The sequence below is a fragment of the Grampus griseus genome (genome assembly GCF_964374135.1).
Source record: "Grampus griseus genome assembly, chromosome: 4".
In the NCBI taxonomy this organism is placed as follows: domain Eukaryota; kingdom Metazoa; phylum Chordata; class Mammalia; order Artiodactyla; family Delphinidae; genus Grampus; species Grampus griseus.
This window is the reverse complement of record NC_138997.1, coordinates 71,788,898-71,812,176: the sequence shown is the minus strand read 5'-3', so window position 1 is coordinate 71,812,176 and position 23,279 is coordinate 71,788,898. Positions and strand designations below refer to the sequence as shown.

The 23,279-nt window shown below is 39.8% G+C and overlaps 1 protein-coding gene across 2 annotated transcripts in view; it reads right to left on the bottom strand.

The window, feature by feature from the left end:
* The window catches only part of SCFD2 (sec1 family domain containing 2), a 394,898-nt gene that overhangs the window by 112,220 nt on the left and 259,399 nt on the right, over positions 1-23,279 (bottom strand). The gene's annotated exons all lie outside the window — the stretch shown is intronic.

The window sequence follows — 23,279 nt, the reverse complement described above, 5'->3', positions numbered from 1 at the left end:
ATTGACGTCTATTAATTTTGCTCAGATTCTCTCTCCTCCTTCCACCTCCCTGTCCCCGGCTTTTTTTTTTTTTTTTTTTAAAAGAGAGAAAGCTAATGAAAACCATGTTTATGTGCTCAAAGGCACAGAGGAAATTCATTACTCTGAGGAATAGCACACTGCACAAGTGAAATGAAAGTAATCTTATTTATGACAGGAAGGGGCCTCAGCTAGACTGAACGCCACCACACTTAGGCTGTTACACAGAAAAGAAGCGACAGAGCTCCTGCACCAACTCCAATTCGATGACAACAAACACATTTGCAGTCTGTGCTTGAAAACTTAGAAGCCCCCCTCCCTCAAGACAGCCATCTAATAGAGACAAGGAAAGAAACCTTTTTAGAATGGGCTGTTCTTCTTAACACTTTCCTGTACGTTCCTGGGACTCCTTGCTACTAAATTTCAAAAGGACACTTGATCAAATCATTAGTTCATGGCATTTATCAAGTACTGGCTTGTACGTGCAGCTATACTAGTTTCTTGACCTAATTCTCTTATTATAAAGGCTTTTTACTATAGATTCATGGGTCATTTCCCATGTAAATAAATAATGCAACTGTTTAAGTAACACGTTTTCACAATAAATGTCTGCTTCTGCCCTTGCAGACAATTCTCCCTTTCTTTCTTGAAAATCCCATCAATGGTACGTATATTTCTTACTGAACGACTAGGTTTTTCCCCCACTTGTTTTTTTCACATTGATTGATTCAATGATTCAACAAAATCATTTAGGTTTTGTGTGCTGGAGGCTCTTGGGGAGACAGTCTCTTCACTTTTTCTTCTAAACTACTCATGAGTACTTTACAAAATCGTAGCAAACATTATGTGGAATTTTGGCAGTAATAAGATGGTTTTATAGTATTTACGGTGTGGCTTCCTAGAACAACTTTTGCTGGAAGGTCCTCTGAGATAATCAGGCCTACCCCCTCATTTATAGAGGAGTAAACAGGCTCAAGGGCATATCGTAGACTGTATATCTTCCTTTTTATTAAAAAAAAAAATACTTTCCTATACTCCCAGAGACTTCCCATGTTTACCACAGAAGGAAAGGACATTGCTCGGATTCTATGCAGTGAGAGGTTTATATTCCCCTCATTTATATGAGAAGGACCTGTCTCTTCTTTCAGCATAAAATAAAAAGGGGCAACTAAAAGAATCTGGTTTTCTGAGACACAACACCAGAGAGCTATTGTTAATTAATTAATTAGCTAATTTGATCAACACATCTTTATTAAGCCTCAAGGTGCCAAGCAAGTGCTGGGCCCTGGAGGAAACAGTCACACACTCTTTCCCATGCAGCTCCCAGCTGTGTAGAGGAGCCGGACAGGTAAGCAGGTGAACCTGTTTACATGACGATGTGGCAGGTGCTATGAGGGGAAGCCCAGAGCCCTACCAGAGAGACAGAGGCCCCTCCAGGATGAAGGGAGGAGTTGGTCTGGAGACCGTGTGGCCGTGACTGTTCCAGGCAGAAGTAACAACTTTTATCAAAGTCTGAAAAAGAAAATTTCAGAGCTTTTGATAAGTCAGCGTCACTGGTCCATACCGGGAGGTGGGGGGCTGAACATAAGAAAGGAATTATAGTCAGAGTCTCTGATTTTAACTGGCCACACCTAAAATCCACATGTTCCTTCCTTGCCTTGCCTAAAGTAAACGTTTTAAGTGTGGTATGGAACATTATTTGCCCGACTATTCTCCCCTGTAAGTCAAGACACAGATCTCAGTTTGGCTTTGCAATACACAGAGGTGCTTCCACTTCCCTTAAAAAGTCCTTGAATTCAATTCCTACAGCATTGATCAAGCACCTCAGAGGCACTACTCTCTCCACTATCTCAGCCCTGTGTGTACAGATCACCTGCATTAGGGCTCCCTCAGCCTTCCCATGAGGTCCAGGGAGGACTGTCTCACCCATTTCTGTAATCCTAGCACAATGCCAACCACATAGAGGGGATCAATAAACGTTTGTTGAATGATCCATGTGTTTGGTGGGACATAGCTCAATTCTCAGAACATAGCTAAACATACCTTAAAAAAAAGTGTTTCCTACATCGCATGTTTCAGTGCAGATGGGAAATGGACAGTAAAAAAAAAAATGGTTTGCAGCGGTGGGGGGGTGGTCCCTGTTCTCTGAAAAGCAGCATAACTCAGCATTCCCTGCTATTAGGGCAATGTGACTACTTTTTCTCTGAGCTTATAGCACTCACTAGAAGATTTTACTGATGTAGTACTGGGTGGCAGATGTTTTTAATAAAAAGTAGACATTACAAACTAATGATTTAGCAAAACAAACCAAAAGCCAGCAAGTCAGGAGGGAGAAGAGGAACTTAGTGAAAATGCCCAGCTTTATTACAGCGTTTACTATTTACTACCTCAGTTTCTCATTAAGTAAATCTCACTGTATTTAAGGCAATTTCCAAAGAGTTAAGTACAGAAAAACACAGTAATAAAGACTAACCATATACTTGGAATGTCAGGACACAGGTCAAGATTATGGATTTTATGTCTCTGATCCACCACTGTTGGCCCTTAAACACCCATCACTCATCAGCATTTTTTGAGGACCTACTATGTGCCAGGCACTGTGCTGTTCCTGGGAATATAGAGGTGAGGAACACAACAGCTCTGGCTTGAAGGAATTTATAACCTAGTTAGGGATACAGAAAAGTAAGTTTAAAAAAAATACAACTAGGACTTCCCTGGTGGCGCAGTGGTTGAGAGTCCGCCTGCTGATGCAGGGGACACGGGTTTGTGCCCTGGTCTGGGAGGATCCCACATGCCGCGGAGCGGCTGCACCCGTGAGCCATGGCCGCTGGGCCTGAGCGTCCAGAGCCTGTGATCCGTAACGGGAGAGGCCACAAAGGTGAGAGGCCCGCGTACCGCAAAAAAAAAAAAAAAAAAAAAAAAAAAAAATACAACTAATCTAACCTTTGGAGGAAGCAGCATGACAGTGAGGGCAGTCTTCCCAAGAGAAACAGGATCTCTCAAAGGCATGTTGTCAATCATTGGGTGGTTCAGATAAGACTTTAAAAACTGATCTCCGCATGTCTCCCATCACTATTAGAAAAATATCTCAAGTAGAATGCCCGTTAACACTATCTTATCTTCCAAGATGGTCAAATAGCTTTATGGGCTCTCAGGAGCTTTGTATTCATACTACGTCCTCAAATAATATGTTTATGAAAATATATTTTGCCTTTAAAAACATATGGAGTTTGGGGGTGGGGAATGGAGAGCAAACTGGCAGTTTGGATACTCTCATCCTCCTCCTGTATTAACCTGCTCAGGCCACACAGAGGCGCTCTAGATTAAAGAATGAGCGAGCTTCTCTTTCCCACTCTACATTCTTTCTCTGCTCTACGAGGGGCTTTCAGATACCAAAATGGGTTTATCTAACATCAGGAAGGCCAGCAGCTCTTGTAGGAAAGCAGCTGTTTTGTTCAGCACAAAGTACAGATGTTTTTGACTGAAGTTCCAAAATAAATCTTATTTATGCAGGAAGAATTACATGAAGGTGGAGACTGCTTCTTAAGAGAGGGGGCTTCTATGACTAAAAATAACTATTTTTCCACCCGATCACCTCTGGGGGAGGACGGGATAAATAAGTGAAGCAAACAAACAAAATTAAAACATTAAATAATAACAACAACAAAAACCCTCACAGAATAAAACAGAACTCTCAGGATAATGAGAACATTTTTGAAAAGGACTCCCTGCTGGAAGCAGCTCTGACAGTATTCCCCTCGGTGCTGGTTTTGGACGATCTTGCTTGAATAGGAATGAATCTTCCTTAACCTTCATCCTGAACCAGTCAATAATCCAATGTTTGTAACATTACAGTCAGTTGCCATGGAAATAAATCTGATGTCACAAAATTATTTTTGGTTATCGTCCTGGATCATATAGGAGCAGAAAGCAAGAAAATCATATCCGCCCTGTGTTAACGTTTTCATTTGTTAGGGGTCAAACAAATTAAGCCCCTATTTAGAATGTACCTTGTTATAATATGAATCTTTAAAAAGTCTTCAAAATATTTATGTAGATTTTTAAATAATGGGCAAAAAAAGTTTTTTTATTTAAGTATCTGTTGTTTATAGGGCTTATAAAATAAGCTACTGCTGAGTTTCTGATTTTATTTTTTATTTTATTGTTTTTATTAATGTACAAAATTTTTATCTAGCTAAAACACCTGAGTGCTTTAGCCATCAGTGAGTATTCTAAATATTCTTTGTATGAGACAAAATGAATGAATCAAGTTAGAGATGAGTAAGAGGCTCTAATTAGAAGATAGGTGAAAGAAAATGTATACTTGTCACTTTGAGGAACATTTAATTTTAAATCAGGTTTGTATAGATTTTTTTTTTTTAAAGTCTCTTAGGGAACCTGAAAAAACATGAATCTTTCCCGAGATGGTATTTTAGGACATTCAGAAATGATCAAAATCTTATCCTCCTTCCTGTTTCCATCCCCATTCCCTTCCCTAAAAGAGAGAAGAAGCAAAAGTTGTTGCATAATACTCATGTTTGGGTGGGCACCATTGACTAATTATAACACAATAGGCTATTTTCTGCTTCATAAAAATAAGGAGGGCAATTATCCAGGGGTAGGGGTTGTTATGCAATGGACCACATGGACCACACTTCACCCACTGGAAATAAATGTGGAAAACATTTCAGTCACATATAAAAAAACAAGGAGAGAAAAGATGAATAAAAACTAGTTCCATAAAAAACATGCTGAAATAAAAACATATGAAATAGTGAAGTAACTTGCCCAAACTTCTGCTGCTGCTGCTAATGCTGTTTTGTGTCTATATTTAACATGAAAGATGAAAAAGTAAGTGTAGTATGGGTTTTACAAACCTCAGTAAAGTTGCTACAAAGTATTTTCCCCAATTTTCTTTTATCTTCTAAAGTTAAACCAGCTAGATTACATCAGGATAGGGATTTTAAAATATCCAAGATTAAGGTTTTTCTAATTACTTTTTGGGAAAAATAAAGAATATTTGTTGTAGTATAAAGAGTCCTGGGCCGGGGATCAGGAGACAGGAGTTAGGGTCAGCTCTACAACTCATGAGTTCCGTGCCCCAGGCAGGTCACTCTAGCTCACTGGTGGGTTTTATCTGTAAAATGGAAAGGGTTGGACCACACGATTTCTGAGCCCTTTCTAGCTCTATCAGTCCTCCTGTACAAGGATTTTGGTCCTTATAACCAAACTCTTAGAGTCATAATGTACCAAGACTGTCAAAGAAAGTCCGCCAAGGGCTACTGGTTGGAGGCTGAAGAAGCAGCTGGCCAAAGGAAAATTTGAAAAGGATTTCAGAAAACATTGTATCCAATTGGTCCTTTACTCAAGTTACTGATGATGCTGGCACTGGTGGCCGTATCAATTCTTATTCCTCCTGCACTTCTCCAATCAGTCTCCCACCCTCCCAGACCATTACTACAAACCCTCCCTCCTCCTTGACCCTCCAATGCCTCCTCCCCCAACCTCACTGCCGGCTGGCAGCCTGGCTTCCTCCTTCACCAAGAAGCAGAAGGCATCAATCAGGCCCTCCACGCATTCCCACCGCCCATCTTCTAAGCTCTACACCTGTGTCCGTGGGACTCTGACTTTCCTCCTGTTTCAGTGGATAAACCACCTCTGCTGCCAATGAAAACTGAAGTCAAATCGTGTCACTTCTCTGCTCAAAAGACTTTGTGACCCCCTTCTCACACAGAGCCAAAGTCTCTACGAAGGCCGACTAGGTCCTACCTGCTCTGCACTCTGCCACCTCTCCTCCCACCCCGACCCATTCAGTCCACCCTCCTGGCTGCTGTTCTGGAATAGACCAAGCTAGCCATTGCTTCGGGGCCTTTGCACGTGCTCTTTCCTCTACCTGGCATGTCATTCCCCCAAATACCGAAAAGACTCACTGCCTTGCTCTCTTCAGGTCTGTTCCAATGTCTCCTTTCCAGGGAGGCCTGTCCTGACCATCCCATATAAAATAACACACCCATATCCCCTCTGCCCCTGTATCCTCCCTGCCCCCTTCTCCTGCTCTATTTTTCTCCAAAGCTATTATCAGCATGTGATATGCTACGTGTTTGTTCACTGTCTTCCCACGCCCGAATGTAAGGTCTATGATGGCAGAGAGTCACTAGATTGACTCACAGTTCTACTCCCGGGGCATGTGATAGCGCCAGATACTCACACTCACTGAACGATTTAATTGATTTCTGTGACAGTTAAGCATTTAAGAAAAAGTTGGTGGAATTTTGATATTGCTACAGAATGAACCAAGCATTATAAACTATAATAAAGGACTATAATCCATTGTTCCTAGATTGCTAAAATGGCAAAGAAAATACTTTGAACATTACACCCAGAGGAAGGTAGAGCTAAATCTTACAGCACTCCAACACTGCTCCAAACAACATGAGATCCGAAATAAGGCAAAAATGCCACGCTCCTGACAAGCATTGCTCCTGACGGCGATAATCCAATGTTCTCACACTTCAGAGGCCAATTTCCTTCTGGTGATTTCTCTCCAATTCATCCTGAGTGGACAGAATCACTCAAGTCAGAGTGATTTACATTCAGTCAATCAATTCCCTGTCAGCAGGAAAACTCCACTGGGCTCATGATGTGCAGTTTTCACGCTTGGAGTTTCCCTTATTGCTAGACAGACATTTCAGGGCACTGGACCCAGCAGATCAGCTCTGGAGACCGAATACAACCCTCCCAAAGGATGCTTAGGACATATAAAAGCAACAAGACTCTTACCAGCCTGATTTTGCTCATTAAGAACTACGTAATGCATGTACTCGTGCTGGACGTATCTTAGATTGCCTGTGTCTGTCTAACTGGTCTTTAGACGAAGGGCAGCTGTAATGAGGTTTGTTGTAATAGCTTTTCATAGAATGTACTCAAGATGGCTAGATACGAAGCAGAGCAGCCTGTAAAGCTACAGAAGTGATAGCTCAGTTAAAGGTTCCAATTCCCACTTGATGAGTAAAGAATAATACTCAATGCTGAAAAGATTTTTGGTCAGTCAGTCTCTCCATACCCAGATAACAGGAGTGAATGGCAGCACATTTCCTAGGGTATACACAAAGCGACTTGTACACTAGGAGTCTTAAAAAAGGTTGCAGCCCTTGACCTAGTAATTCCATTTCTATGACTTTATCCTCAGGAAGTAGTCAAAGATAAGTACAAAGATTTATGCACAAGGATGTTCAAAATCTAGAAACAACTGAAAAGTCCAAAAATAGGAAATGCTTAAGTAAATAACAGTAGATCTTAGAACATCATGCAACTATTAAAGGTAAATTAAAAGAAAACTAACTTGGGTAGTATTCCTGATATCAAGATTAATCTATACTTAAGCCTTATTTATATAGGTATATGTATATTTATACATACACATGCCTATGAATTGAAAGAAACTTACCAAAATATTTATAGTAGTTATCTCTAGGTGATGGGATTAATGTTGGTTTAAAATCTTTAGTTTCACAGTTTTCTACCATAAACACATATTACTTAATTTTGAAAAATATCATTGACCTGATTATAAAATGACATTTATTCTTTCATCATTAGGAGAGGAAATAAGGAGTAAAAGTCCCATTTGGATTTAAAGGGATCGGAGAATCTCAACACTAGATGAGCATGTGATCATAGCAGTATTGCTGAAATTCTCTCATCCTATCAGACTAATCACTCTTGTAAAAATCACCTCCAGACAGACTTCCAAACAAATGGTGTACAAAGTTACGCAGCCGTGCTACTCAGTTGCCCACCCCCAGCTTCCCAGCGGGTCCTCTGGTGGTCACTCATTGATTTAATTTAGATTAATATGGTAGGTCTTAGGTGGCTACCCTGCTTTGGATCCCAAGCAGTGCTAATTATTATCGTAAAAGACAAGCGTCTCAGGAGTTTAAAGTTCAGGCACAGAGACCGCCGTCTACACTTCTGCTCGTCTGCTCACCAAATTACAAGAGTCTGGTGAGTCAATATGAAAGATTCCAAACACAAAGGTCAACACTGGGTTGCTGACCTTCCTGACCCCACCTCAGAGCCAAGAGCTGCAAATCGGTTTTTCCTCCCACACCAAAACTATTAGCAACCAGCTCTTCTTGGTTGATTCTTTTCTTTGACAACTATTTTTGAGTAGAGAATAGTTCTTCCGGTGCCCACACACTAAATGAGCATGCCATTTCTTGACTTTTCTTCTCGGCCGTTAATGTACTTGTAACAGAACTGTACTCGCTAACGTTAATTCACATTAACTAGATGATATTCTCTTTCAAATCAGACTGTGGTTCCTCTAAAAATTCATCTGGTCTAGAGTGGATGTGAAAAGCCAGTTTATACACAGCTTATGAGTTAACAGGTCACTGTTGCAGAACAACTTTGTGATACACAGACTTTTCAGAGCCTTGTCCAGTTGCTTTTTAGAAATCATTTTCAGAGGGCTTAAAAAGGACAGACACAGGGAGAAGTTAGAAAACTGTCAATAAATACTCTTCTTGTGTTTCTACTTCCCCATCCAGTCAGTCACTAAATCCTGATGATTCCCATCTGAATAGCTCTGGTGTTTATATCTTCCAGTCCACAGACACTATTCTGTACCTGGAACTAGGTTTCCTAAGAGATGAGTTCAGATCTCAGGGACTAAATGCTGTTCCCTCCCCATAGTGCTTTCCTCTTCCTCCTGGGCACACAGCTAGCCCGTGTTTCCCAGCCTTACCTGCAGGTAGGAAGGGCCATGTGACTGACTGTGGGTACAAGTGATGCTGTGTGCCACCACCACGCCTGGCCCACTGGGACCTCCCCAATGTGGTGACACTAACAATGAATTGAAGAAGATGGAGCCTGGGGGTTGAGGTTACTGCTCAGATGAGAGCCTATCATGACTACCAGTCTCTGCCCTTTGATGAAAAGTTGTGTGACGGGTCTTAATGCCAGGGTAGATGGTTTGGCTCTTTTTTTTTTTTGAGTTAAATTTTTGTCCCAGACATTCCTCCTTCCAGAATTGCTCCTGTAGCCACTTCATCGTCTCTCCCTGAATTGTCTAAGCCAGCAACAATGTGAAAAAAAATCTTATATTTAAAAAAATCTTATAATCTTTTAGAAATAGCTTCTAAGAATATACTTCACTTATGATGAAATACTAATAATGTGAACATTTCCATTAAAGCAGAAACCCATTTTAGAACCACAAGCATGAACTTACTGGGCCATTTAATTAATGACAGTGCTGTCAAATGTCTGAGGTCAATTTTAAATGATACTGACTAGTTTCAAATATCCTGTTAGTTTTCAACAATGAAAAGTTCAGTTGTTTAAACATTGTTTTTAAAAGGATATCCTAAAACCCCAACACTGAACTTCCTATTGCTAACTTTTTATAAAAGGGAAAAAGGCATTAACAAATTCATTTTTTAGAATGGCAAATTTCAACATAGTTTACTCCTGTAGATTTAGTTTAAAACTAATGGGAATTACCATTTTTTTCTAAACTTGCAAATCATTCCCTAAACAGAAAAACATACTGAATGGTATGAACTTTAAAAGACACAGTGCATGTTTTCCTTTGAAGAGTTTACAGTCTAGTGGGAGAGAGAGAGATACAAATAAATAATTGCGACACAATGCAATACGAAATAAGTTCTCCAGGGGCACATGGAGGGTGAGGGTGTTGGGAAAAGCTCCTTAGAGAAGGTGACATTTGAGATCTGTCAGAATTTGAAGATGTGGAGGAGAGGAAAAGAAGAGAGATGGTGCCTAGACTTTTTTTTTCCCCAGTAAATTTCTTTTATATACTTCAGCAAAATCTTGCTTTGTTCACATAAAGTAAACAGTGCTGACAGATGAATAAGGTAATTGTTCTTCTATAGTGTCTCTAGCCTTGGCCCTGAAGACCAGAAGACAGAACCCAGGTGACACTCTGACGACTGGTGCCAAGCCAGCAGATGGAAAACATTACGGGGCCAATTCTACTCCAATGACTGGATGCCAGCATCCCTGTTTGAAAAATGAGGAGGGGCCACAGGTCCATGTATCATAGAGCATGATAGTTAATGCCACTGGGGATGCTGTCAAGTGATTTGTCGTGTTGTCGGAAACCTTTCTCCCGCCATAGTTTCTTATTCTTTAAGCTTTGGGGGCACGAAAAATGTTGTCTCTGGAGGGTTAGGAAATGAGGCTGAACTCCAAAAGGATGTCGAATGCAGGTTAACTATTAAGAGGTGCATATGAAGAGGAACAAACATTGAAGGGTGTCATTTTCCTTACTGGGGGCCTGGAGTTTTTAAATTGATAGTGACAAGGAATAAGAACACAGTACCTTTCTGTCCTCTCTGCCCATAGGTAGCCCTGGAAATATGCTGGAACCAACATGCCCAGGGACTCTGAGGCCATTGGAGGCTGACATTAAATCAGGCAGCAGGTCTAAAAAAAACTTGTGCTCTGATTCCTCGTTATTTGGTTTTCTGAGAAATTTGTGTGTCTGAATCTACAGTATCATAAAGAACTGCTTATTTCCGTTCATCTAGCAAAGGTCAGAAAATAAAGTAAAAGTACTTAATTGGGAAAATGGTATCATAGAGAAAGGTTAGGTCTTAAGAGTTAAGAGATCAGGTTTTGAATCCCAGCTCTGTGTGACCTTGGCAAGATTACACTTTTTCCTGATCTCTAAAGAAGGGGTTAATTCCTGCCAAACTACCTCACAGGGTAATTTAGAGATCAGAATAGTCATGAGATAATACTTCAGAGACTGATTGGTCAGCTAGAAAAAAATGCAGGAAGGGTTGAATTTTTCTTCTTAACGTTAAGTAACGACAGCAAAATAATAATTATAAGCTGTATGTGTACAGAGATTTTGACATTTTTATTCATTGCTTTATCCCCACAGATCCTGGCACAAAGTTGGAGGGTGAGAATTATCTATTATATAAATGAATGAATGGGGCTAGGTAAATCTACAGATTAAGCAGTGCTTCTATAGACTTTTTGAAAACTACCCAAAAGGCTAAAGAAAGGCACATTAAACCTCCTTAGTGCATCATAGGCAACTGACTTAATTTATGGTGCACACGGGTAGTTGTGTCTTCTTGAGAACTTAGTGCATAGAGGGCCCAATAAATATTTAGACTCATGGGTACATGGGTTTCAATGCAGAACTAGACTCCAGGGAGGAAAATCCTTTCCTATGATACTACATCTAATTTTAGACTCTTAGTTCACTTCTCATGCCTTCCTTCTGATTTGAATTTGCTCCCCCAAAGATGAGTATTGCTGAGATGAGTTGAAATTTGCATGTGTGTCTCGAATTCAATGAATTCTCGACTCCAATAGCGCACTTGGGAAAACTGGGACACCAGCTTCCCAAGGCATACTTTGGGAAAAAGGAATTGCAGACCCACGTGAACCTGGCCCTAAAAATAGTGGTGTGGCTGCAGAAGGTTCCAGGAATCCAGGAGACTTAGCCCATACTTAGAAGGTGGAGTCTGCATGGGCAAAATGCTGTGACATAGTCCCCTGTCCCAAATCCTAAATAATCTTCGTTCTCTTTTTTCCTTGGCTGCTAAGTATCTCAGCGCTGAATCTAGACCAATCTCAACTATATAGGACCCTACGGTTTTTATTTTATGTTTTATAATTACATCAGTGATTTTCTTTATCTTACCTTTAGCTTCATTTTATTTTCTACTTTCATTCTCTTTTTGCTCTGGCATTATCACAGTTTTTATAGTATGCTTCTCTGGAAACCACTTTGGATATCTTTTGGCATAATATTAGTAAATGTGACTCCAAGTGCCAGTCTGGGAGGTTTCCCTAGTGAAACCTGAAGATGAGTGTGAAACCCGTCATGTGTGAGCTCTGACCCCACTGGCTGGGGCAGGGTCTCGCCGTGTGAAGTTAATCGTCCGAGAGAAAAGTTCATCCCCAACACTGAGAACACGACTCTGTTTGGGTGGGAGATCACAGGTGGTGGGGGGAAGCCCTGCTGGTGACAAGTCAGAGCGTTCTAGAGACACTGTCATTCAAATGGATCTGCTCTGACTTGGCACCTAAACTCCACAGTCAGCAGCAGCTCTGTTCTCGGGCATCTGGAAACAACTAGCCAATGGAAACCTGCTGTTTTCAAGATGTTTGCTTTCATTAAGTATTTGTGGCTGTGTTTCTAAAAGCCTAACGGCAAGTCCTGGTCATCACCAGGAAATCTGCAGACTTGAAGATTTGCTTACCTCACCAATAGGAAGGGTTCTGGGCTAAATTTTGGCTCCAGAAAAGTCCTCTAAAGAGGTGATGGCTGGCTCGACTCTTTTCTGTTCAACTCAAATAGGCTAAAACCAATGGCTTTTCAATCAGCCAGTCCCAGGTAATGAGCTAACAGAATTTAAAGCCCTGTTCAAAAATGGCACGATTGACTTGGAGGAATACATTGATGAAAACGATGGAAAAGATGGGGGAGGGGAGGAAGGTTGAGGAAAAGAGATATAAAGTAGCCAGTTAGCAAGTATTTGCTGAATAAAGGGTGGAATGAATAAATGGTAGGCTAGGACACGACCAGTTCTTTATAAACCCTTGGTTTGGCCTGTTTTAAAGACTGGATATCCAAAATTTAAAAAAATACAAATAACAAAATAAAAAAATTCCATTTCTTCCCCTGCAATGACTGACAGTATTTTTTTTTTTTTTTGCGGTACGCGGGCCTCTCACTGTTGTGGCCTCTCCCGCTGCGGAGCACAGGCTCCGGACGTGCAGGCCCAGCGGCCATGGCTCACGGGCCCAGCCGCCCCGCAGCACGTGGGATCCCCCTGGACGGGGGCACAAACCCGTATCCCCTGCATCGGCAGGCGGACTCTCAACCACTGCGCCACCAGGGAAGCCCGACTGTCAGTATTTTTATTTAAAGGTTATTTTTAATGCCTACAGCCATTTCCTTTGCCTTCAGCTACTCCAAGTAAGGTTCTTAGCTGATCCATGGAATGATGTTACTGCAAAAGGGTTCAAGTGACCCTTTGCTTCTGTCCTGTCACCACTTCAATAATCACACATTGGCCCAGATTACCCCATGAGCATGAGCACTTGGAAGGAGGCAGCCCCTGGTAACCTGGAGGCATTAAAACATCTTCTAAAATTGTAAGCCCTCCTCACGGCCAGAACATCAGCGTGGACTGTATCTGATACACCTGGCCCACTGGCTGCACTGTGCCTTACCTATTCATGGCCGAACGGCATTATGATTGATCCACGCTGTGAGCATGTCCACAGCCCTGCTGCGCTGCTCTGCTGAAAGCCTCTATTCTGGTAGTTAGGAATACAAGGAATGGAATGAAAAGGAGAAGGCGGTGGCATAGAGGGGAAGGTGGTTTAGTCCTTCTGGGTGGCCACCTCTTAAATAGAAACCTATATTTGCTCATAAATATACCATGCTAAGTTTTTCAAATTCTCAAATCACATTTAAAAATACCTTTATTTCCAAGCTGTCCTGGATGAAGCACAGATGGGGATATCCATTTTACAACAAAATTAGACAATCAACACTAAAGCAAACATTTCTGTTAATCCACAAAAACATTTTTCAGTTTAATTGATGCCAAACAGCACTGATATTTCCAAACCGAGAAATATATCAAAGAAAACCAGATATTCTTGTGCTAATAGAGAATGCCCAGTAAGTACAACTTCCAGATCAACCCTACAGGAGGAAGACCGCTCCTCTCCATGCACAAGCTGTCACTTCGAAAGCCTTCTCAGTGCGTTCTACTATGGTATCGCACCTCCCACCTCCTCCCCAGTTATCCATTTCCATTGTCATCGTATCTCCATTGTAAATGCTAAAGACTCAAGTATTTAGAAAAGAATTTGAAAAAGCTACTCGGTTCATGCAGGGGAAACTACCACACTGTGAGTTCCTTGAAGACAAGCCAAGTCATCTTATTCACCTGTTCCTTGAAGACAGCCCCCGTGGCCTGCTGCTGTGCCCCACAGAAGATAACAAAATTTATTAATTGGAGTCATGTTATTGAGTTCATGGATTTAATTTGTAAAGAAAAGTTTGTCAAAATCCAACCTTTGTTAAATACACGTGTAAAACTAACTTGATTTGCACAAGGACACTTTCATATATTAAAAGTTTCAAGAAATCTTTTAACTTAGACTGAATTATATTCTTAAAACCTACTTCAGTTAGTATGGATGATATAAATGACTCAAGTTTTTCATTTTCTTCTCTCCCCTTCTTAGGAAAATTCCAAAATTTTTTCCAAAAAAACAAGCTATCACCACCAAAACAACAACAACAAAAGTCCCCAAATTCCTGTGTTAAATTGTTGTTAGTTTTTTTTTTCTCATACTGCTTAAGTTAACCCTCTGTTCCCCTCAGAGACACTGGAACTCTCTGCTTTTAGGAATGGAATATTCTAGCTGGAAAGGACCTTCCAAGAACATTCAGTCCAGGTCCTTCCTTTACAGAAAAGGAAAACTTGCCCGGCCGCCACTGCTAATTAGAGGCGAAACTGAAGCTCCACAAGGGCAGGGACTAACATTGTGCTTTCAATGCCTATCTAGCACGATGCCTGGTACACAGAAGACATTCAACAGGTATTTGCTGGATAAACAGATGACTTAACAGGAGCTAAAAATGCTCTCCCTGAGTTTCCTGTCCAGTCTTACTATGGCACCATGGCCAAGCCGTAAGATCAGTTTGCAGCGATACACTAAATGGGAAATAAGGAGGTCAGAGCTCGCGCTTGGAGATGGGCTTCTCCAGGGCTGAATTAATCTCTTGCCAGTTGTGGATACCAGGATGACGTTACAAAGAGAATTCTACAGACGCATCCTGGCTTACCGTCGTACTTCTATTTCCTAACCTCTATTTTTTAGGCAGTCACTCCAGGAGCCAGATCCTTCTGGATGTCTGAACCCCTCCATACCTTCCACGCAACCAGAGTAGTAGCAACAGCTTCTTCAAGGTCACTGGAATAAGGTGACGTCCAGGGCACTAGAAAGAACTTAATGAAATGCAAACTTTCAAACTTGAACTATTTAAAACAAAATAAATTTTTTTTTTTAAAAAAAGGAAAAAGCAAGGAATGGAGAATGACAAATTCCAAAGTTGAAAATGGTTACTAAACTGTTCTAGATTTTCCCTACTATTAAAAATGTGAAGTTAAAACTTCTCTGACTAAATGAGATGTACATGCTTTACTCTTATGAAACAGCAATGTAGTAACTGTCACCCTGATGACCTGAGAGAATTAATATACAACAACATAATAGATCCTCTCAAGGTCCTACTGACTACAGTAGCAGTGAAAGATGAGCCAGCCTCATCCAGAACTGTGGACTGGAGTGCTCTAAACTCAAGAGCTCTGAAAACACCTCCCCTCAGCCAACCCAATTCTCCCTAGTCTTCCAGGCTGACGGGCAGTGACCTAGTAAAATGGGTGCATTTGCCCAGCATTGGTTTCCTGATGGGCTTAGATAAGCCCATCAGAGAGGCCCCTCTCAGCCCCCAGTGTCTATAATTTCATGTACTCTTTGCATGTGTCACTTTGGCAGTTCTTTAAATTCTTCACCTGGAAATCTGCGGATGGTTTGTAGAATAGTAGGAACAATTAATATGCATATATTTAATGAAAAATATATAAAATTTTGTGCTAATTCAGATTCTACTATTTTTTTCTAGGATAGACTAGTGGTAGCAAATACTAAAGTTTTAAGAAAATCATATGAGACAAAATGCTTAAAATTTTATATAGTAACTTCTTTGTTTTTGGGGGGGAATACTCAAATTAGACAAAAGACTGCCAGTATTTTATTTTCTTGGAAAAAAGATATCAGTGCAACTTGGTAAAACTTGGTTTTGGTAGAATTCTTTGTGAATCATACCACAGTATTACTTATATATTCTGCAGATATGTATTCTCTGTCCAATTAAATTATCAGTGAGGGACTGTGTCACATTGCTTCATAACATGACTCAATGCTACGTATTCAATATGGATGGAAGAGAAGAAGGAAGGGAGGAAAAGAGGAAGGAAAAAAGAAGTAGAAGGAAGAAAGATCTTCCCTAGGTTTCTAGGTTTCTCCTGGTCAAGCATTTTATGGGTTAAGTATAAAGGGGGAGCACCTGCCAGGCTGTTTTCATGTTTGCTGAAGTAATTTTTTTTCTGAATTTCTCTACCACAAGTTTGATTACCTACTTGATGAAACATCCTCAGGGCTTTTGAGGGATAGGCAGGCCAGTGTATAGTAAGCTAGCAACCTGAAAATGTGAGACAGGTAGGAGGGGGGTTATTTTTGGAACCATTTCCTTGATAAATGCATGCTCCAGATACTTTCTATCTTGCTCTGGGATGCTATTGGTTGAAACCTCCCTTTAAAAATGGCAGTTTCTAATACTCTGTTCTAATACAAGAGGAAAGACATGCTTTTAGTAATAAAAAGATTATATTATTTGGGGCTTAAACAAATATCAAATGTTTCTGAGCTATAAAAATTTCCTTCTGATGTGTGGTGTGTGTGTGCACGCATGCATGTGCATTGAGTGTAAGGGGAATCATTCTGTAATTTCACACTTTCACTATTAGGAAGAATCTGGAAAAAGTTAACACCAATATTCAACTTTGAAAAAATTCTACCAAAAATATTTAAACCAAAGGGCGCACACATTGTTTTCCATTAACTTTGTTCCTCTCCCTGACCAATTCTGCCTTAAACAATGCACGTTTTTATGACCTGGGCTTAACTAAAAAATGCATTCACTTTGGCTTCATTAAGCAATAAACAAGTGAATGATCTAAATGGGATTTGGTAGCCTCATTTCTTGGGATAAATTCAGCAGCAGTATGGTAGACATTTAAAATGCATCACTCTGGAAGAGAACAAATTGTCTAGAAATATATCCACACACACATGATCAACTGATTTTGATAAATGTGCAAAGGCGATTCAATGGACAAAGGATAATCTTTTTCGTGAATGTGCTGAACCTACTGGACATTCATAAACAAAAACATGAACCTTAACCAATACCTTCCATCTCACATGAAAATTAACTCTAAACGGGTCGTAGGTCTGAATGTAAGAACTAAAACTATAAAACGTCTAGAAGAAAACACAGGAGAAAATCGTTAAAGTCTCAGGTTAGGCAAAGATTTAAATATGACACCAAAATCATAATCCATTTAAAAATGATAAATTGCACATCATCAAAATGTAAAGCTTCTGATCTGTAAAAGACAGTCTGAAAAGACAAACACAATCTGGGAGAAATATCTGTAGAACATTAACTGGTAAAGAATGTGTATCCAGGAAACACAAGAACTCTCAAAACTCACTAAAAAGAAAACAACCCAGGGACTTCCCTGGTGGTGCAATGGTTAAGAATCCGCCTATCAATGCAAGGGACACGGGTTAGAGCCCTGGTCCGGGAAGATCCCACCTGCTACAGAGCAGCTAAGCCCGTGCACCAGAACTACTGAGCCTGCATTCTAGAGCCCGCAAGCCACAACTACTGAGCCCAGGTACCAAAACTTCTGAAGCCCGTGCGCCTAGAGCCCATGCTCCACAACAAGAGAAGCGCACCACAATGAAGAGTAGCCCCTGCTCTCCGCAACTAGAGAAAGCCCGCACACAGCTACAAAGACCCAACACAGCAAGAAAGAAAGAAAAGAAAGAAAAGAAGAAAGAAAAGAAAAGAAAGAAAAAGAAAGAAAGAAAGAAAGAAAGAAAACAACACAGTAAAAAAAAATGGGAAGAGATCTGAACAGACACTTTACCTAAGAAGGTACATGAACAGCAAGTAAGCATGTGAAAAGATACCCGACATCATTAGTCACTAGGGAAATGCAAATTAAAACCACAAGATACCACTACACAGGTATCAAAATGGTTCAAAAAACAAGAAACTGACAACACTAAGTGCTGGTGAAAATACACAAAACTGGAATCCTCACATATTGCTAGTGGGAATGCAAAATTGCATAGGCACTTGGGAAACAATTTGGCATTTTCTTTTATTTTTTAATAGATCTTCATTGGAGTATAATTGCTTCACAATACTGTGTTAGTTTCTGTTGCACAACAAAGCAAATCAGCCATATGCATACACGTGTCCCCATATCTCCTCCCTCCCATCCTCCCTATCCCACCCCTCTAGGTCATCTCAAAACACTGAGCCCATCTCCCTGTGCTATGCTGCTGCTTCCTACCAGCCAACTATTTTACATTTGGTAGTGTATATATGTCAGTGTTACTCTCACTGTGCCCCAGCTTCCCCCTCCCACCCCATGTCCTCAAGTCCATTCTCTATGTCTACCTCTTTAGTCCCGCCCTGAAACTAGGTTCATCAGTACCTTTTTTTTTTTTTTTTTTAAGATTCTATGTATATGTATTAGCATGGGGTATTTGTTTTTCTCTTTCTGACTTACTTCACTCTGTATGACAGTCTCTAGGTCCATCCATGTCTCTACAAATGACCCAATTTCATTCCTTTTTATGGCTGAGTAATATTTTATTGCATATATGTGCCACATCTTTATCCATTCATCTGTTTATGGACATTTACGTTGGTTCCATGACCTGGCTATTGTAAATAGTGTTGCAATGAACATTGTGGTGCACATCTCTCTTTGAATTATGGTTTTCTCCGGGTATATGCCCAGTAGTGGGATTGCTGGGTCATATGGTAGTTCTATTTTTAGTTTTTTAAGGAACCTCCATACTGTTCTCCATAGTGGTTGTATCAACTTACATTCCCACTAACAGTGCAAGAGGGTTCCTTTTTCTCCACACCCTCTCCAGCACTTATTGTTTGTAGATTTTTTGATGATGGCCATTCTGACCAGTGTGAGGTGATACCTCATTGTAGTTTTGATTTGCATTTCTCTGATACTTAGTGATGTTGAGCTTATTTTCATGTGCCTCTTGGCCATCTGTATGTCTTCCTTGGTGAAATGTCTATTTAGGTCTTCCACCCATTTTTTAACTGGATTGTTTGGTTTTTTGATATTGAGCTCCACAAGCTGTTTGTGTATTTTGGAGATTAATCCTTTTCCTGTTGTTTCATTTCCAAATATTTTCTCCCATTTTGAGGGTTGTCTTTTTGTCTTGTTTATGGTCTCCTTTGCTCTGCAAAAGCTTTTAAATTTCATTAAGTCCCATTTCTTTATTTCTATTTTTATTTCCATTACTCTAGGAGGTGGGTCGAAAAAGATCTTGCTGTGGTTTATGTCAAAGAGTGTTTTTCCTATGTTTTCCTCCAAGAGTTTTATAGTGTCTGCTCTTACATTTAAGTCTTTAATCGATTTGGAGTTTATTTTTGTGTATGGTGTTAGGGAGTGTTCTAATTCCATTCTTTTACATGTAGCTGTCTAGTTTTCCCAGCACCACTTATTGAAGAGACTCTCTTTTCTCCATTGTATGTTCTTGCCTCCTTTGTCATAAATTTGGTGCCCATATGTGTGAGGGTTTATCTCTGGGCCTTCTATCCTGCTCCAATGATCTATATTTCTGTTTTTGTGCAAGGACCATACTGTCTTGATTACTGTAGCTTTGTAATTTAGTCTGAAGTCAGGGAGTCTGATTCCTCCAACTCCATTTTTCTTTCTCAAGATTGCTTTGGCTATTTGGGGTCTCTTCTGTTTCCATACGAATTGTAAAATTTTTTGTTCTAATTCTATGAAGAATGCCATCGGTAGTTTGATAGGGATTGCAATGAATCTGTAGATTGTTTGGGTCAGTATAGTTATATTCACAATATTGATTCTTCTAATCCAAGAACATGGTATATTTCTCCATCTGTTTATGTCATCTTTGATTTCTCTCATCAGTGTTTTACAGTTTTCTGAGTACAAGTCTTTTGCCTCCTTATGTAGGTTTATTCCTAGGTATTTTATTCTTTTTGTTGCAGTGGTAAATGGGAGTGTTTCCTTAATTTCTCTTTCTGATTTTTCGTTGTTGCTGTACAGGAATACCAGAGATTTCTGTGCATTAATTTTGCATCCTGCAACCTTACCAAATTCATGGATTAGCTCTAGTAGTTTTCTGGTGGCATCTTTAGGATTCTCTATGTATAGTATCATGTCGTCTGCAAACAGTGACAGTTTTACTTCTTCTTTTCCAATTTGTGTTCCTTTTATTTCTTTTTCTTCTCTGATTGCTGTGGCTAGGACTTCCAAAACTATGTTGAATAAGAGTGGTGAGAGAGGACATCCTTGTCTTGTTCCTGATCTTAGTGGAAATGCTTTCAGTTTTTCACCATTGAGTATGATGCTTGCTGTGGGTCTGTCATATATGGCCTTTATTATGTTGAGGTAGGTTCCCTCTATGTCCATTTTCTGGAGTTTTTATCATAAATGGGTGTTGAATTTTGTCAAAAGCTTTCTCTGCATCTATTGAGATGATCATACGGTTTTTATTCCTTAGTTTGTTAATGTGGTGTATCACATTGATTGATTTGTGTATATTGAAGAATCCTTGCATCCCTGGAATAAATCCCACTTGATCATGGTGTTGATCCTTTTAATGTGCTGTTGGATTCTGTTTGCTAGTATTTTGTTCAGGAGCTTTGCATCTATGTTCATCAGTGATATTGGTCTATAATTTTCTTTTTTTGTGATATATTCTTCTGGTTTTTGTATCAGGGTGATGGTGGCTTTGTAGAATGAATTTGGGAGTGTTTCTCCCTCTGCAACGTTTTGGAAGAGTTTGAGAAGGATTGGTGTTAGCGCTTCTCTAAATGTTTGATAGAATTCACCTGTGAAGCCATCTGGTCCTGGGCTTTTGTTTGTTGGAAGATTTTTTTTTTTTTTTTTTTGCGGTACGCGGGCCTCTCACCGTTGTGGCCTCTCCCGTTGCGGAGCACAGGCTCTGGACACGCAGGCTCAGTGGCCATGGCTCACGGGCCCAGTCGCTCTGCGGCATGTGGGATCTTCCCAGACCGGGGCACAAACCCGTGTCCCCTGCATCGGCAGGTGGACTCTCAACCACTGCGCCACCAGGGAAGCCCCTGTTGGAAGATTTTTAATTACAGTTTCAATTTCATTACTTGTGATAGGTCTGTTTATATTTTCTAATTCTTCCTGGTTCTGTCTTGGAAAATTGTACCTTTCCGAGAATTTGTCCATTTCTTTGTGATTGTCCATTTTATTGGCATATAGTTGTTTGTAGTAGTCTCTTATAATCCTTTGTATTTCTGCAGTTTCAGTTGTGATTTCTTTTTCATTTCTAATTTTATTGATTTGCGTTCTCTCCCTTTTTTCTTTATGAGCCTGGCTAAGGGTGTATCAATTTTGTTTATCTTCTCGAAGAACCAGCTTTTAGTTTTACTGACCTTTACTATTGTTCTCTTTGTTTCTATTTCATTAAATTCTGCTCTGATCTTTATGATTTCTTTCCTGCTGCTAACTTTGGGTTTTCTTTGTCCTTCTTTCTCTAGTTGTTTTAAGTGTAGGGTTAGATTGTTTGAGATTTTTCTTGTTTCTTGAGGTGAGACTGAATTGCTATAAACTTCCCTTCCTCTTAGAACTGCTTTTGCTGTGTCCCATAGGTTTTCAGTCGTTGTGTTTTCATTGTCATTTGTTTCTATGTATTTTATAATTTCTTCCTTGATTTCTTCAGTGATCTCTTGGTTATTTAGTAGCACACTGTTTAGCCTCCATGTATTTGCACTTTTTACAGTTTTTTTTCCTGTAATTGATTTCCAATCTCATAGCGTTGTGGTCAGAAAAGATACTTGATACAATTTCAATTTTCTTAAATTTCTGAGGCTTGATTTGTGACCCCAGATGTGATCTATCCTGGAGAATGTTCTGTGTGCACTTGAGAAGAAAGTGTATTCTGCTACTTTTGGGTGGAATGTTCTATAAATATCAATTAGATCTATCTGATCTATTGTGTCATTTAAAGCTTGTCTTTTCCTTATTTATTTTGTTTGGATGATCTGTCCATTGGTGTAAGTTGGGTGTTAAAATCCCCTACTATTATTGTGTTGCCGTCAACTTCTCCTTTCATGGTTGTCAGCATTTGCCTTATGTATTGAGGTGTTCCTATGTTGGGTGCATAAACATTTATAATTGTTATAAATTATATATCTTCTTCTTGGATTGATCCTTTAATCATTATGTAGTGTTCCTCCTTATCTCTTGTAACAGGCTTTATTTTAAAGTCTATTTTATCTGACACGAGTATTGCTACTCCAGCTTTCTTTTGATTTCCATTTGCATGGAATATCTTTTTCCATCCCTTCACTTTCAGTCTGTATGTGTCCCTAGGTCTGAAGTGGGTCTCTTGTAGAGAGCATATATATGGGTCTTGTTTTTGTATCCATTCATCCAGTCTGTGTTTTTTGGTTTGGGCATTTAATCCATTTACATATAAGGTTATTATCGATATGTATGTTTCTATTACCATTTTCTTAATTGCTTTGGGTTTGTTTTTGTGGGTCTTTTTTTTCTCTTGTGTTTCCCACCTAGAGAAGTTTCTTTAGCATTTGTTGTAAAGCTGGTTTGGTGGTGCTGAGTTCTCTTAGCTTTTGCTTGTCTGAAAAGCTTCTGACTTCTCCATCGAACCTGAATGAGATCCTTGCTGGGTAGAGTAATTTTGGTTATAGGTTTTTCTCTTTCATCACTTTAAGTATATCCTGCCACTCCTTTCTGGCCTGTGGAGTATCCACTGAAAAATCAGCTGATAACCTTATGGGGATTCCTTTGTATGTTATTTTTTGTTTTTCCCTTGCTGCTTTTAATATTTTTTCTTTGAATTTAATTTTTGTTAGTTTGATTAGTATGTATCTTGGTGTGTTTTTCCTCGGATTTATCCTGTATGGGACTCTGTGCTTCCTGGACTTGGGTGACTGTTTCCTTTCCCATGTTAGGGAAGTTTTCCACTATAATCTCTTCAAATATTTTCTCAGACCCTTTCTTTTTCTCTTCTTCTGGGACCCCTGTAATTCGAATGTTGTTGCGTTTAGTGTTGTCCCAGAGGTCTCTGAGATTGTCTTCAATTCTTTTCATTCTTTATTCTTTATTCTGCTCCTTGGCAATTATTTCCACCATTTTATCTTCCAGCTCACTTATTCGTTCTTCTGCCTCAGTATTGTTATTGATTCCTTCTAGTGTATTTTTCATTTCAGTTATTGTGTTGTTCATCTCTGTTTGTTTGTTCTTTAGTTCTTCTAGATCTTTTTTAAACATTTCTTGTATTTTCTCAATCCCGGTCTCCATTTCGAGATTCTGGATCATCTT